Source organism: Somniosus microcephalus, unplaced genomic scaffold, assembly GCF_052327205.1.
Source record: "Somniosus microcephalus isolate GS21.2 unplaced genomic scaffold, FLI_Smic_1.0 unresolved_chr4, whole genome shotgun sequence".
Taxonomy (NCBI): domain Eukaryota; kingdom Metazoa; phylum Chordata; class Chondrichthyes; order Squaliformes; family Somniosidae; genus Somniosus; species Somniosus microcephalus.
In genome coordinates, this window is record NW_028225182.1 from 1100529 (window position 1) to 1115262 (window position 14734).

At 47.5% G+C, this 14734-nt stretch overlaps 1 protein-coding gene and 1 long non-coding RNA gene across 4 annotated transcripts in view; one reads left to right on the plus strand and one right to left on the minus strand.

The window, feature by feature from the left end:
* LOC147088309 (NACHT, LRR and PYD domains-containing protein 3-like) overlaps positions 1-14734 on the plus strand; it is a 78564-nt gene that overhangs the window by 37995 nt on the left and 25835 nt on the right. The window lies entirely within an intron of this gene.
* LOC147088310 (uncharacterized) overlaps positions 1-14734 on the minus strand; it is an 89951-nt gene that overhangs the window by 27633 nt on the left and 47584 nt on the right. The window lies entirely within an intron of this gene.

Genomic DNA, 14734 nt, shown 5'->3' on the forward strand with positions numbered 1-14734 from the left:
ACGTAAATTAAGGAACCGAGAGATGACAAACTCATCTGTGGAGTAAATGAGAGGCATTTCAAGAACAAAAACAAAATGTTAAAATGGTTAAAATGTATGAGACTTGAAGAGGAAAACTAACGCCCAAAAATGGGAATTGAAAACCCGACGCTGTGCAAGTTTTTCCAACTTCGGCAGACACTCAATACCTGTCGTGGAGCGTCACTCCCCGGGACAGCAATTCGGGAAATTACAGCAAGCAGCCTGTAATGTTCTGTCAATTACCTGTAATGGAACAGAACTAATTGGAAATGATAATTTGCAGGGTGTATAATGGACGGTCGACCTGCTGCCAACTTTCCAAGTTAATAATCTAGGAAACTTACTCTCATCCCAACCTCCTGCACACTGCCCATTACTGTTAATATCCCACCTAGTCTAATCCCAACCTCCTGCTCACTGCCCATTACTGTTAATATCCCACCTAGTCTAATCCCAACCTCCTGCTCACTGCCCATTACTGTTAATATCCCACCTAGTCTAATCCCAACCTCCTGCTCACTACCCATTACTGTTAATATCCCACCTAGTCCAATCCCAACCTCCTGCTCACTACCCATTACTGTTAATATCCCACCTAGTCTAATCCCAACCTCCTGCTCACTGCCTATTACCGTTAATATCCCACCTAGTCTAATCCCAACCTCCTGCACACTGCCCATTACCGTTAATATCCCACCTGGTCTAATCCCAACCTCCTGCTCACTACCCATTAGCGTTAATATCCCACCTAGTCTAATCCCAACCTCCTGCTCACTGCCCATTACTGTTAATATCCCACCTAGTCTAATCCCAACCTCCTGCTCACTGCCCATTACTGTTAATATCCCACCTAGTCTAATCCCAACCTCCTGCTCACTGCCCATTACTGTTAATATCCCACCCAGTCTAATCCCAACCTCCTGCTCACTGCCCATTACTGTTAATATCCCACCTAGTCTAATCCCAACCTCCTGCTCACTGCCCATTACTGTTAATATCCCACCTAGTCTAATCCCAACCTCCTGCTCACTGCCCATTACTGTTAATATCCCACCCAGTCTAATCCCAACCTCCTGCTCACTGCCCATTACTGTTAATATCCCACCTAGTCTAATCCCAACCTCCTGCTCACTGCCCATTACTGTTAATATCCCACCTAGTCTAATCCCAACCTCCTGCTCACTGCCCATTACTGTTAATATCCCACCTAGTCTAATCCCAACCTCCTGCTCACTGCCCATTACTGTTAATATCCCACCCAGTCTAATCCCAACCTCCTGCTCACTGCCCATTACTGTTAATATCCCACCTAGTCTAATCCCAACCTCCTGCTCACTGCCCATTACTGTTAATATCCCACCTAGCCTAATCCCAACCTCCTGCTCACTACCCATTACTGTTAATATCCCACCTAGTCTAATCCCAACCTCCTGCTCACTGCCCATTACCGTTAATTTCCCACCTAGCCTAATCCCAACCTCCTGCTCACTACCCATTACCATTAATATCCCAACTAGTCTAATCCCAACCTCCTGCTCACTACCCATTACCATTAATATCCCAACTAGTCTAATCCCAACCTCCTGCTCACTGCCCATTACTGTTGATATCCCAACTAGTCTAATCCCAACCTCCTGCTCACTGCCCATTACTGTTGATATCCCAACTAGTCTTATCCCAACCTCCTGCTCACTGCCCATTACTGTTGATATCCCAACTAGTCTAATCTCAACCTCCTGCTCACTGCCCATTACCGTTACTATCCCACCTAGTCTAATCGCAACGACCGGCTCACTACCCATTACTGTTAATATAGAAACATAGAAGATAGGAGCAGGAGTAGGCCATTCGGCCCCTCTAGCCTGCTCCGCCATGGAATGAAATCATGGCTGATCATCCAAACTCAGTACCCTGTCCCTGCTTTCTCCCCATATCCCTTGATCCCTTTAGCCTTAAGAAATATATCTCACTCCTTCTTGAATATATTTAATGAATTGGCCTCCACTGCCTTCTGTGGTAGAGAATTTCACAGGTTCACCACTCTCTAGGTGAAGAAATTCCTCCTCACCTCAGTCCTAAATGGCTTACCCCTTATCCTTAGACTGTGACCCCTGGTTCTGGACTCCCTGGCCATCGGGAACATCCTTCCTGCATCTAGTCTGCCTAGTCCTGTTATAATTTTATAAGTTTCAATGAGATCCCCTCTCATTCTTCTAAACTCCAGCGAGTACAAGCCCAATCGACCCAATCGCTCCTCATACATCATTCCTGCCATCCCAGGTATCAGTCTGGTGAATCTTCGCTGCACTCCCTCCATGGCAAGAATATCCTTCCCCAGATAAGGCGACCAAAACTGCACACAATACTCAAGGTGTGGTCTCACCAAGGCCCTGTACAACTGCAGCAAGACATCCTTGTTCCTGTACTCGAATCCTCTTGCTATGAAGGCCAACGTACCATTTGCCTTCTTAACCTCCTGCTGCACCTGCATGCTTACCTTCAGCGACTGATGCACAAGGACACCCAGGGATCGTTGCACTTCCCCTTCTCCCAATCTATTGCCGTTCAGATAATAATCTGCCTTCCTGTTTTTGCCACCAAAGAGGATAACCTCGCATTTATTCACATTATACTGCATCTGCCCAATCACCCAACCTGTCCAAATCATACTGGAGTTTCTCGGCATCCTCCTCACAGCACACACACCCACCCAGCTTTGTGTTGTCTGCAAACTTGGAGATATTACATCTAGTTCCCTCGGCTAGATCATTAATATATATTGTGAATAGCTGGGGTCCTAGGACCAGTCCCTGCGGTACCCCACTAGTCATTGCCTGCTACTCTGAAAAAGACCCGTTTATTCCATCTCTTTGCTTCCTGTCTGCCAACCAGTTCTCTATCCAAGTCAGTACTTTGTCCCCAATCCCATGTGCCTTAACTTTACACGCTAATCTCTTATGCGGGACCTTATCGAAAGCCTTCTGAAAGTCCAAATACACCACATCCACTGGTACTCCCTTATCTATTCTACCAGTTACATCCTCTAAAAATTCCAGTAGATTAGTCAAGCACGATTTACCTTTTGTAAATCCATGTTGACTTTGTCCGATCCTGTCGCTGTTTTCCAATTGCTCTGCTATTGCATCTTTTATAATGGACTCTAGCATTTTCCCCACTACCGATGTCAGGCTTACCGGTCTATAATTCCCAGTTTTCTCTCGACCACCTTTTTTGAATAGTGGGGTAACATTAGCTACCCTCCAATCCATGGGAACTGTTCCAGAATCTATAGAATTTTGGAAGATGACCAGCAATGCATCTACTATTTCTCGGGCCACTTCCTTAAGTTCCCTAGGATGTAGATTATCAGGCTCTGGGGATTTATCAACCTTCAATCCCATCAATTTCCCTAACACCATTTCCCTACAAATACTGATTTCATTCTGTTCCTCCCTCTCATTGGACCCTATCTTCCCCGACATCTCTGGGAGATTAATTGTGTCCTCCTTTGTGAAGACGGAACCAAAGTAGGTATTTAATTGGTTTTCCATTTCTTTGTTCCCCATTATAAATTCCCCTGATTCTGACTGCAAGGGACCTACGCTTGACTTCACCAATCTTTTTCTCTTCACATATCTATAGAAGCTTTTACAGTCAGTTTTTATGTTCCCCGCAACTTATTCTCATACTCTATTTTCTCCCTCTTTATTAATCCCTTTGTCTTCCTTTGCTGAATCCTAAACTGCTCTCAATCCTCAGGTTTACTGCTTTTTCTGGCCAATTTATATGTCCTCTCCTTGGATCTTATGCTATCCCTAATTTCCCTTGTTAGCTACGGTTGAGTCACCTTTTTTGTTTTATTTTTATGCCAAACCGGGATGAACAAATTCTGTAGTTCATCCATGCGATCTTTAAATGCTTGCCATTGCCTATCCACCATCAACCCTTTGAGTGACATTCCCCAATCAATCCTACCCAACTCGCACCTCATACCATCGTAGTTTCATTTATTTAAATTCAGGCCTGTAGTCTCTGAGTCAACTACAGCAAACTTTTGATTAACCGGCCCCAAAATAACCGGAACGCTCTATCCACCGGCAAAATTCAGGAGTCGGTTCAGGTAACTTTTTTTACTCCATTTGTTGCTGTGCAAGGGTGTAGCTGAAGCTGTTGCTAAGCTACAGAGACGCTTGCAACTTGTGCCGATTTGTTTTGAAGCTGCAGGGTTTGTTGCTTTATACGGAGCTCTGAGCTCCGTATCTTTTACTATAGCGTTCGGTTATCCGGAATTGTTGATGAATCGGCACCACGTCAGTCCCGTCTGTGCCGGATACCAGAAAGTTTCCTGTACTTCACTCTCCATCTTAATGAAGAATTCTATCATATTATGATCACTCCGCCCCAAGGAGCCTTGCACAACAGGATTGCTAATTATTCCTTTCTCACAACATAATACCTACTCTGAGATGGCCTGATCTCTAGTTGGTTCCTCGACATTTTGGTCCAGGAAACCATCCCGTATACACTCCAGGAATTCCTTCTCCACAGTATTGCTACTAATTTGGTTAGCCCAATCTATATGTAGATATCCCACCTAGTCTAATCCCAGCATCCTGCTCACCACCCATTACCGTTAATATCCCACCTAGTCTAATCCCAACCTCCTGCCCATTACCGATTACCGTTCATATTCCACCTGGTCTAATCCCAACATCCTGCTCACTACCCATTACCGTTAATATCCCACCTAGTCTAATCCCAACCTCCTGCTCACTACCCATTACCGTTAATGTTGTGTCTGTCAGTAGTAAGACACAGACTGCAGGAGAACGGTACAACAGGTGTTTACTCAACGTGGCTCACTCTGGAACCGAACTGTACAGATTACTACTCAGTGCTATATACAGGTGTGGTCACTGCCAGTACTACAGTATACATGAACTGTAAAAAGTAGTTCCCACCTTAAAGGTATATACATTACAATTCCGCCCCTTTTAGATTAACAGTACCATAACACTCATTTAACAATTAAATATCAAACTAATTACAATTAACACTTTTAACATACAACGTTAGCTGAAAATAGTCCATTTATATGTTCAATCTTTGGGGAGGCTTCCTGATCCTTTCTGGATAGCGCCTTTCCCGAGTGTCTCGCTCTTGGTGCGGAGGCGATTCTGGCACCCTGCCGTCGGTTGGGTCATCAGCTTCCGATGCTACTGTTTCTGGGGTAGATGCGACCTGTACGTCAGGTTCCTCACCAGGTACGTATGGGCGAGGCATGGGGTTGACTTGTTACTGTGACTCTAGGATCTGGTCAGCATGGCGTCTCACTATGTTCTCCCCAACGTCCACTGTGTACATTAGTGGGCCCTGCCGTGTGTATATCGTTCCTGGCTGCCATTTTTCTGTTCGGTAGTCGCGGGCCAAGATTGGTTGCCCTACATTGAAGCTCCTTGTTGGCTTCTCATGGATGTGCTGGAATTGCTTACTCTCAACATCTCTTCGTACGTTTGGTCTGAGCAAATCCAGGCGAGATCTTAACCTTCGGTTAAAGAACATCATGGCCGGGGCCTGGTTGGTGACTGCATGTGTCGCATGTGAACAGGAAATTTTCCACCTTATGCTGCAGCGGAATGTTGTCATTGTACATAGCCTTTATTGCCTTCTTAAAGGTTTGTGCGAACCTCTCAGCCAATCCATTTGTGGCTGGATGATACGGGGCGGATGTGTAATGCCTTACCCCATTCTTCTTCATAAACCTCCGGAACTTTTCGGACACAAACTGTGGTCCGTTATCAGAGCAAATCTGTTCTGGCAAGCCGTTCCTGGCAAAAATGGTCCGTAGGACTGCAATCGTTTTCTCCGTGGTGGTGGAGGACATTTTGATGACCTCAGGCCATTTCGAGTGTGCATCCACGGCTATTAAAAACATTGAGTCCATGAATGGACCAGCAAAATCAATATGCACCCGTTGCCATGGAGATGAGGGCCACTCCCATGGGTGTAGAGGGGCATGTGGTGGTGCATTTTGGACTTTCTGGCATCCTGAGCTGCTCTTGGTCGGGTCCTCGATTTGTTTATCGATTCCCGGCCACCACACATAAGCCCTGGCAAGGCTTTTCATTTTTACCCCTCCCAGATGACCCTCATGAAGCTCATTGAGCACTCTATCCCTTAACTTGGGTGGAATTACCACTCGGGACCCACACATCAAGGCCCCCCGGCCCACTGACAGCTGTTCTCCTCTTGTCGAGAATGCTGGCAACAGTGAGTTGCCATGTGCTGGCCATCCCTTCACCGTCAAATCATATACCCGAGACAGTGTCGGGTCATTTCGAGTCTCCTTTTCTATACGAGCGTTAGTTACCGGTAGGTATTCAACTATAGTCGAATGAAATATTTCGACAGGATCCACTGCTGGTGCTTCCTCCGCAGTAGGCAGTGGCAGGCGTGATAGCCCATCAGCATTTCCATGCTGTTTCGTGCCCTTATATTCAATCTCATAGTGGTGCGCCCCTAGAAAGAGTGACCATCTTTGTAGTCGTTGCGCAGTCATCACCGGAACGCCCTTCTTCGGATTAAAAATGGAGACAAGAGGCTGGTGGTCAGTCAGCAAGGTGAATTTCTGCCCGTGCAGATAGTGATTGAACTTTTTCACTCCCCACACTAGGCTGAGGGCCTCCCTGTCAATCTGGGCATAGTTACGCTCGGCTGAGGTAATTGATCGTGACGCAAAGGCTATTGGCCTCTCTGAGCCGTCCGAGAATTTGTGCGACAGCACCGCTCCAATGCCGTAGGGTGACGCATCACACGCTAACCGAATTGGTAGTGCTGGGTTGAAATGGGCCAATACTTCTTTCGATGTGATTAGTGTTTTGCTCTTCTGGAAAGCTCGTTTACATTAGTCACTCCACTTCCATGGCACTCCAGTTTGCAGTAGGGTGTTCAGTGGGTGTAGTATTGTAGACAAATTTGGCAAGAACTTATGGCAGTAGTTTACCAACCCGAGGAACGACCTCAGTTGTGACACGTTTTCCGGTGCTGGAGCCTTGACTACTGCCGCAATCTTTTCTGGGGACTTATGTAACCCCTCTTTATCGATAACGTGGCCACAATATGAGATCTGTTTTTTAAAAAACTCGCATTTGGGGCGATTAGCTCGGAGCCCATATTCCTTCAATCTAGTGAGCACCTGCTCCAGGTTGGCGAGGTGATCACTGTCATTTTCGCCCGTGACCAGGATGTCGTCCAAATAACACTGGGTCCCTGGGATCCCTTGCAGGACTTGTTCCATTGCCCTTTGCCAAATAGCCGGAGCTGATGCTACCCCGAATACCAGCCGGTTGTATTGGTAGAGACCTTTATGGGTGTTGATTGTGAGGTATTTTTTTGATGCTTCTTCTACCTCCATTGCAGATACGCCTGGGCCAGATCAATCTTAGTGAAGCGTTTCCCTCCAGATAGCGAGGCGAAAATATCTTCAATCCGCGGAAGTGGATATTGCACGGTGTGAAGGACTGGGTTCACTGTTACCTTAAAGTCCCCACAGATGCGAACCATCCTTGGTTCCCCAGGCGTGCTGCTCAATGACTTTTTCATCACAGGGACGATGGGTGTAGCCCACTCGCTCCAGTCTACCTTGGACAGTACTCCTGAACGTTCCAAGCTCTCCAGCTCTGTTTCGACGGCTGGGCGGATCGCATAAGGTACCGGTCTGGCCTTAAAAAATTTTGGGCTTGCATTGTTGCTGTCATGCCTTTTAGTGTTCCGAGTCCTTGCTGGAACACTTCTTGCGCGTCGGTTAGAACCTTTGACAGTCGCCCAGGTGTGACGTCGTCATCCTTTTTGGCAGCCACAGTCAGTGCTTGTATGGAATGCCAATCCATCTGTATTTTCCGGATCCATTCACGTCCCAGTAATGGTGGTCCTCCATCTTGCAATACATCCAGGTCTAGTTTTGGTGTTTCCTTACCGTTATATATAACGGTCACCCTTATTTTTCCTTTGGGGTAGACTTTTTGCCCCGTGTACGTCTTCAAAATAATTTTTGTGTGTCTCAAGGGTATGTGTGAGAATAGCCGCTCGTAGTCCCGTCGGTTTATGACTGTTAGGGATGATCCTGTGTCCAATTCCATTTTTACCTGGACTCCTGCTATCTTGAGAGTGACCCAAATAGTTCGGCGATCCTCCGTTTTGATCACATTATGTAGTTTCAGACAACTCAGCTCCCTGCTTTCGGAGTCGGTATCACTCTTTTGTTCATCTGAACTATTCTCCGTCACCTTATGTACCTTTTTGTACTTTTCTTTTGGAGATTTCTTATTGCTGGTTTTCTTTTCCCGACCTGCAGACTCGTGCTATGTGTCCTACTTTTCCACACTGTCTGCACACTTTGTCTTTGAACCAGCAATTATTGTGGTCGTGCGTTGTTCTGCCGCAGCGATAGAACTTCTCTGTTCTGTATGACATTTCGTTTGTGCCATATTCTTGCGGTCTCTGTTGTATCTGCAGCGCCCCATGCTGCTGCTTCATATGATACCGCAATGCTGAAAGACTTGTCCAGCGTAAGGTCCTTTTCGGATTAAAGCCATTTCTGGGTTCCTTCACTTTGAAGCCCACACACAAACTTGTCCCTTAAGGTATCTGCCAGTCCCGTTCCAAACTGGCAGTGTTTCGATAGTTTGCACAGTTCTGTTAAATATTCAGCATTGCTTTCATCCTTATGCTGGTTCCGTTTGTGAAACTTGAATCTTTCTGCAATCAGCAGCGGTGTGGGGTTTAAATGTTCCTGTAGTATCGTCACTATGTCTCCAAAACACTCTTCCACTGGCTTCGCTGGGCTTACTAGATTTCGTAATAAGCCATACGTCTTTGCATCCATTAAAATTAACAATACCGGCGCTTTCTTGTCATCTGACACCTCATTTGCCTTGCAGTATACCTCTATTCGTTCGACATATGTAGTCCAATCTTCGACTTCATTGTCAAATGCGGTGATACTGCCACTCTTTGGCATTTTGGGTGTGGTTTAAGATGGCTTAAAATGGCGTCTCCCGCGCTTTCCTTCCTCCCTCGCTGCTGCCAACGCCGCTCTCGGCGGTCCTCATGGCAATGGCGGCGCCTCGCGGGTTTCTGCGCGTCTCTCTCCCTCTCCTCGACGCTGCTCTGCCCCTGAACACCGGCTGCGCTCTGTGCGCTCTGCCCTCTCTCCCGTCGACGCTGCTCGGCCCTTTGCTGTGCCGCTCGGTCGGGCTCCAGCCCGCCGCTGTCCGGGAAGGGTCGGCGCACTACCTGTTGCCAGCCCGTTTCGCTGGACCACCGCGACTGGAAAGCCAAGCCTGGCTCTCAACAGCCTCCCCCGCAATTCTCGAGTCTCTGCTGGATGACTGGGCGGTTGCCCGTGTCTCTGGCCTTGACCTCCAATCTACTGGTCTCCAGGAACGAATCCCTGGGAGGTGATGCAGAGTTGCAGGTAGAATCGAATTTGCCTCGTCGCCAATGTTGTGTCCGTCAGTAGTAAGACACAGACTGCAGGAGAACGGTACAACAGGTGTTTACTCAACGTGGCTCACTCTGGAACTGAACTGTACAGATTACTACTCAGTGCTATATACAGGTATGGTCACTGCCGGCACTACAGTATACATGAGCTGTAAAATGTAGTTCCCCCCTTAAAGGTATATACATTACAGTTAATATCCCACCTAGTCTAATCCCAACCTCCTGCTCACTGCCCATTACTGTTAATATCCTACTGACGTGCCTTCAATAACCACAAAATTAGAAGTTATAGACATTAACAAGTTGGCTTTTAATCACTAAGATCAGAGCTAACATCTCAACACACTGACTGGCTTGCAGGGATGAGCCATACAGGTTAGTCAGGAAAGAGGAAGTGAAACCATACACCGTGTGGGGAGGGTAATATACATGAGTGCAAAACGAATACAGGCAAGAACAAACAGATTTCGTTACACCTACCTAGTCTAATCCCAACATCTTGCTCACTACCCATTACTCACTACCCATTACTGTTAATATCCCACCTAGTCTAATCCCAACCTCCTGCTCACTACCCATTACCGTTAATATCCCACCTAGTCTAATTTCAATCTCCTGCTCACGACCCATTACCGTTAATATCCCACCGAGTCTAATTTCAATCTCCTGCTCACTACCCATTACCGTTAATATCCCACCTAGTCTAATCCCAACCTCCTGCTCACTACCCAATACCGTTAATATCCCACCTAGTCTAATTCCCACTTTCTGCTGACCACATTATGGTTAGTAGCCTAATTAGTCCAGGTGTATTCTTCTGTTCACCCCCCATACTCCAGCATTCCTTTCTATCCATGCAGCAATAGAAATAGATTTTATCAAAAAAGTGTCGACTTCAACAATAGTCTGTGTGATTGAATTGTGCTTTCCAACCACCTCGTGTGTAAATAAATTTATCATCGTTCACCCCATTCTTCAAATTAGCCAAAATATGTGCCCTCTGGGCAATCAGTGGAAACTATCAGTAGCTATTTATTTGATCATAACTCTTCAGATTCTGAAGACTAGCAGCAGCTCCTCACTTAATCTGCTCACCTCTAGTGGAATGAGCCCATCGTTCTCAAATCGCGCTCTCTGACAGTAATTCCACATCCCTGGGAACATCCCAGTGCAATTGCACGCCTGTTTTTCCATTGCTTTTACATCCTAAACATGGAGTGTCCAAACCAGTACATAACTGGTTAAATTACCTGCCCCTGAGCTCTTGGTGTGGAACGTCACACCCCAGGGGGGAACATGAGGAAATTGAGATTTCTCAGTCTGTAATTACCTGCCCCTGTGCTCTTGGTGTGGGACGTCACTCCCCAGGGGGGAACATGAGGAAATTGAGATTTCTCAGTCTGTAATTACCTGCCCCTGAGCTCTTGGTGTGGAACGTCACTCCCCAGGGGGGAACATGAGGAAATTGAGATTTCTCAGTCTGTAATTACCTGCCCCTGAGCTCTTGGTGTGGAACGTCACTCCCCAGGGGGAACATGAGGAAATTGAGATTTCTCAGTCTGTAATTACCTGCCCCTGTGCTCTTGGTGTGGAACGTCACTCCCCAGGGGGGATCATGAGGAAATTGAGATTTCTCAGTCTGTAATTTTCCGTCCGTTCACTTTAATGGTTTGGTTTCTGCACCATTTTTTTCCACTGAGTGAGTGACTGGGGGATGAAATAGTGGTAGTTTCATATTTTCGAAATAGGCCAGATTTTGCGGTAGAAATAACGGTGGGGCTAACGGCGCTCAATTATTAAAGTGTAAATTGGACAGTAACTTCCAACGACTGCACATGCGGAGTTAAACAGGAAAATGGTGAAGGTCCTGTCCGAGTTGCCCTGCTGCTCCCAAAGCTGCGCGAGGATGGTATCTCGCCGAGAGACTCGCCATTGAAATGCATGGAACGGCGTAAAATGGCTACTTATCTGATGGAAACACCAGGAAAAGTCGGGGCTTGCCTATTCCAGTGTAATTATTTGTTTAACAGCGTGATCAGTCTTAACTAATGCCAAACAACCTCTCTGGCGCAGAAAATTAACTTTTACAAGTGTGGAGTCTCATTCCTTTGGATTTTAATTATTGTTGGAGCTGTATAAACAAAAATTCAATAATGTTTGTATCTTTTCTATCTGTCTCTTTTTTCGCTCCCTCTGAACATAAGAGGATAAGAAATATTAGCACAAGTAGGCCATTTATCCCTTTGAGCCTGCTCTGCCATTCAGTAAGATCATTGCTGATCTATCTCATCTCTCCTTTCCTGCAATATGATTTAGATAGATAGATTAGATTTATTTGCCATATGTAACAAGTACAATGGAATGCTTGTTCCCCGTAGGGACGCGTCAGCTATACATACAGCGCCGCGTTCAAAGTCAATACAATGGCAGTGGGAGCACGATGTCCCTCAGCCGCTCCGTCCTCCTCTTCACCGCGGCCTCCTCCTCACTGTTGCCGGCTCCTCGTGTGGTGGCCTGCTTCTCCCGCTCTGGCCACCATGCCCGGCTCCCCTCCTCCCATCCGGACTGCGAGTTACCCGAAATGGAGCTGCTGGCCGACGTGCTGCAGCGTGTCGTGAGTCTACTGCTGCTGCTCGTTGTGCTGCGCTCCTCTGCCCGACTCGCCGAACACATCGTCGGGATGTGAATGCTCCAATGCGGCCTCCTCTTCGCCGTCGCCGGCTCCACGCTCCACGGCCCGGGGCCTACTTCTCTCTCTTCACGGGTCGGCCTCTGGCCGCCATGCTCGGCTCCCCTCCTCCTAGCCGGAATTCCTTCCCGCCGAGGAGCTGCCGGCCGATGTGCTCCAGTGGGTCGGCTTGGCTGCTGCTGCTGCTCACCACGCTGCGCTGCCTCTGCCCGACTCGCCGAGTACCTCGCTCCGGTTGCGGGAGCGAGCGGCGAGGGTTGGCCGCCCGAAACAGGGAGAGCGATCTCCGCACCGGACCGTCACCATATCCCTTGATTCGCTTAATATTCAAAAATCTATCGATCTCTGTCTTGAATATACTCAACGACTGAGCCGCCACAGCCCTCTGGGGTAGAGAATTCCAAAGATTCACCACCCTCTGAGTGAAGAAATTTCTCCTTACCACAGTCCTAAATGGCCGACCCCTGTTTCTGAGACTGTGACCCCTGGTTGCAGACTCCCCAGCCAGGGGAAACATCCTCCCTGCATCTACACTGTCAAGCCCTGTAAGAATGTTGTATGTTTCAGTGAGATGCATTCTGAATCCAATCTTTCTTTCCCTATCTTTATTTCACTTTCTGCATGTGATTTGACATTACATTCTATATTCTAACTAAGACTTCCTGGTTCAGACTTTGCGTAAGGATTCTTCATACTGATTGGTTAAGGAAGCATACAGTCGCTTCTCCTGTTCCCTCTGTAGAGGGTGCTGGGCGTTTTGGCTCTAATTTACACTGACAACGAAGGAACGGCGATACATGTTCAAGTCAGGATTGTATGTTACTTGAAGTGGAACTTGGAGGTGGCGGTGTTTCCATGCGGATGATGCTCTTGTCCTCCAGGTGGCAGAGGGCGCGGGTTTGAGAGGTGCTGTCAAAGAACCTTGGCGAACTGCTGCAGTTCTCTGTAAATAGCACACACTGCAGTGATGGTGCACCGTTGGTGGAGGGATTGGATGTTTAAGGTGGTGGGTGGGCTGCTGATGAAGCGTATTTCTCTGTCCTGGATTGCGTGGAGCTTCTTGAGTGTTGTTGCAGCTGCACCTATCCAGGCAAGTGGAGAGTTTTCCATCACACGCCGCAGTTGTACCTTATAGGTGCAGGAGAGGCTTCTGGGTGGCCAAGAGTTGAGCCACTCGCCACAGAATCCCCAGCCTCTTAGTTTTTTTGTAGCTAGTCAATGGTAGGGATTTGACTATGGCAATGCCAGTTAATAACAAAGGGACATGGTTGGACTCTCTTGTTGGAGATGGGCATTGCCTGACAGTTGTGGGACGCGAATGTTGCTTGCCACTTGTCTGCCCAAGCCTAGATTTTTGTCCAGGACTTGCTGCATGCGAGCATGAACCGCTTCATTATCTGACAAATTGAAAATGGAGCTGAACACTGCAATCATCAGAGAACATCCCCACTCCAGGCTTTATGATGGAGGGAAGGTAATTGGCGAAGCAGCTGAAGTGGTTAGTCTGAAGACTCTGTCCCGAGGATCTCCTGCAGTGATGTCCTGGTGCTGAGACGATTCTCCTCCAATAACCACACTCCACGGTGCCACACACGTCGAACACTGCCCCGAGGAACTCCTGCAGTGATGTCCTGGTGCTGAGACGATTCGCCTCCAATATCCACACTCCATGGTGCCACACACGTCGAACACTGCCCCGAGGATCTCCTGCAGTGATGTCCTGGTGCTGAGACGATTCGCCTCCAATATCCACACTCCATGGTGCCACACATGTCGAATACTGCCTTGATGTGAAGCACAGTCACTGTCACCTCACAGCTGGAATTCAGTTCTTTGGTCCTTGCTTGGAGTCGATTGGTCCTGGTGGAACTTAAATTGAGCCTCGGTAAGCAGCTTTTTTGTGATTAAGTGCTGCTTGTTAGCAGTGTTGATAACTCCTTCCAACACTTTGATGATTGAGAGCGGGCTGATAGGGCGGTAATTGATCGGGATGGATTTGTCCTGCTCTTTGTGGAATGGACATACCTGGACAATTCTCTATCTGTGTTCACTATGGAGAAGGACGATGTAGGCATAGAAATCAGGCAGGGGGATTGTGATATACTTGGACAAATTAGTATTGAGAGGGAGGAGGTGCTTGCGGTTTTAGCGGGCTTAAAAGTGGATAAATCCCCAGGCCCTGACAAGATGTATCACAGGCTGCTGTGTGAGGTAAGGGAGGAGATTGCAGGGGCTCTGACACAAATTTTCAGAACCTCTCTGGCCAAAGGGGAGGTGCCAGAGGACTGGAGAACCGCTAACGTAGTACCATTATTCACGAAGGGTAGTAGGGATAAACCAGGGAATTACAGGCCAGCGAGCCTAACATCAGTGGAAGGGAAATTATTGGAAAAAATTCTGAGGGACAGAATCAGTCTCCACTTGGAGAGGCAAGGATTAATCAAGGATAGTCAGCATAGCTTTATCAGGGGGAGATCATGTCTGACCAATTTGAATGCATTTTTCGAGGGGGTGACTAGG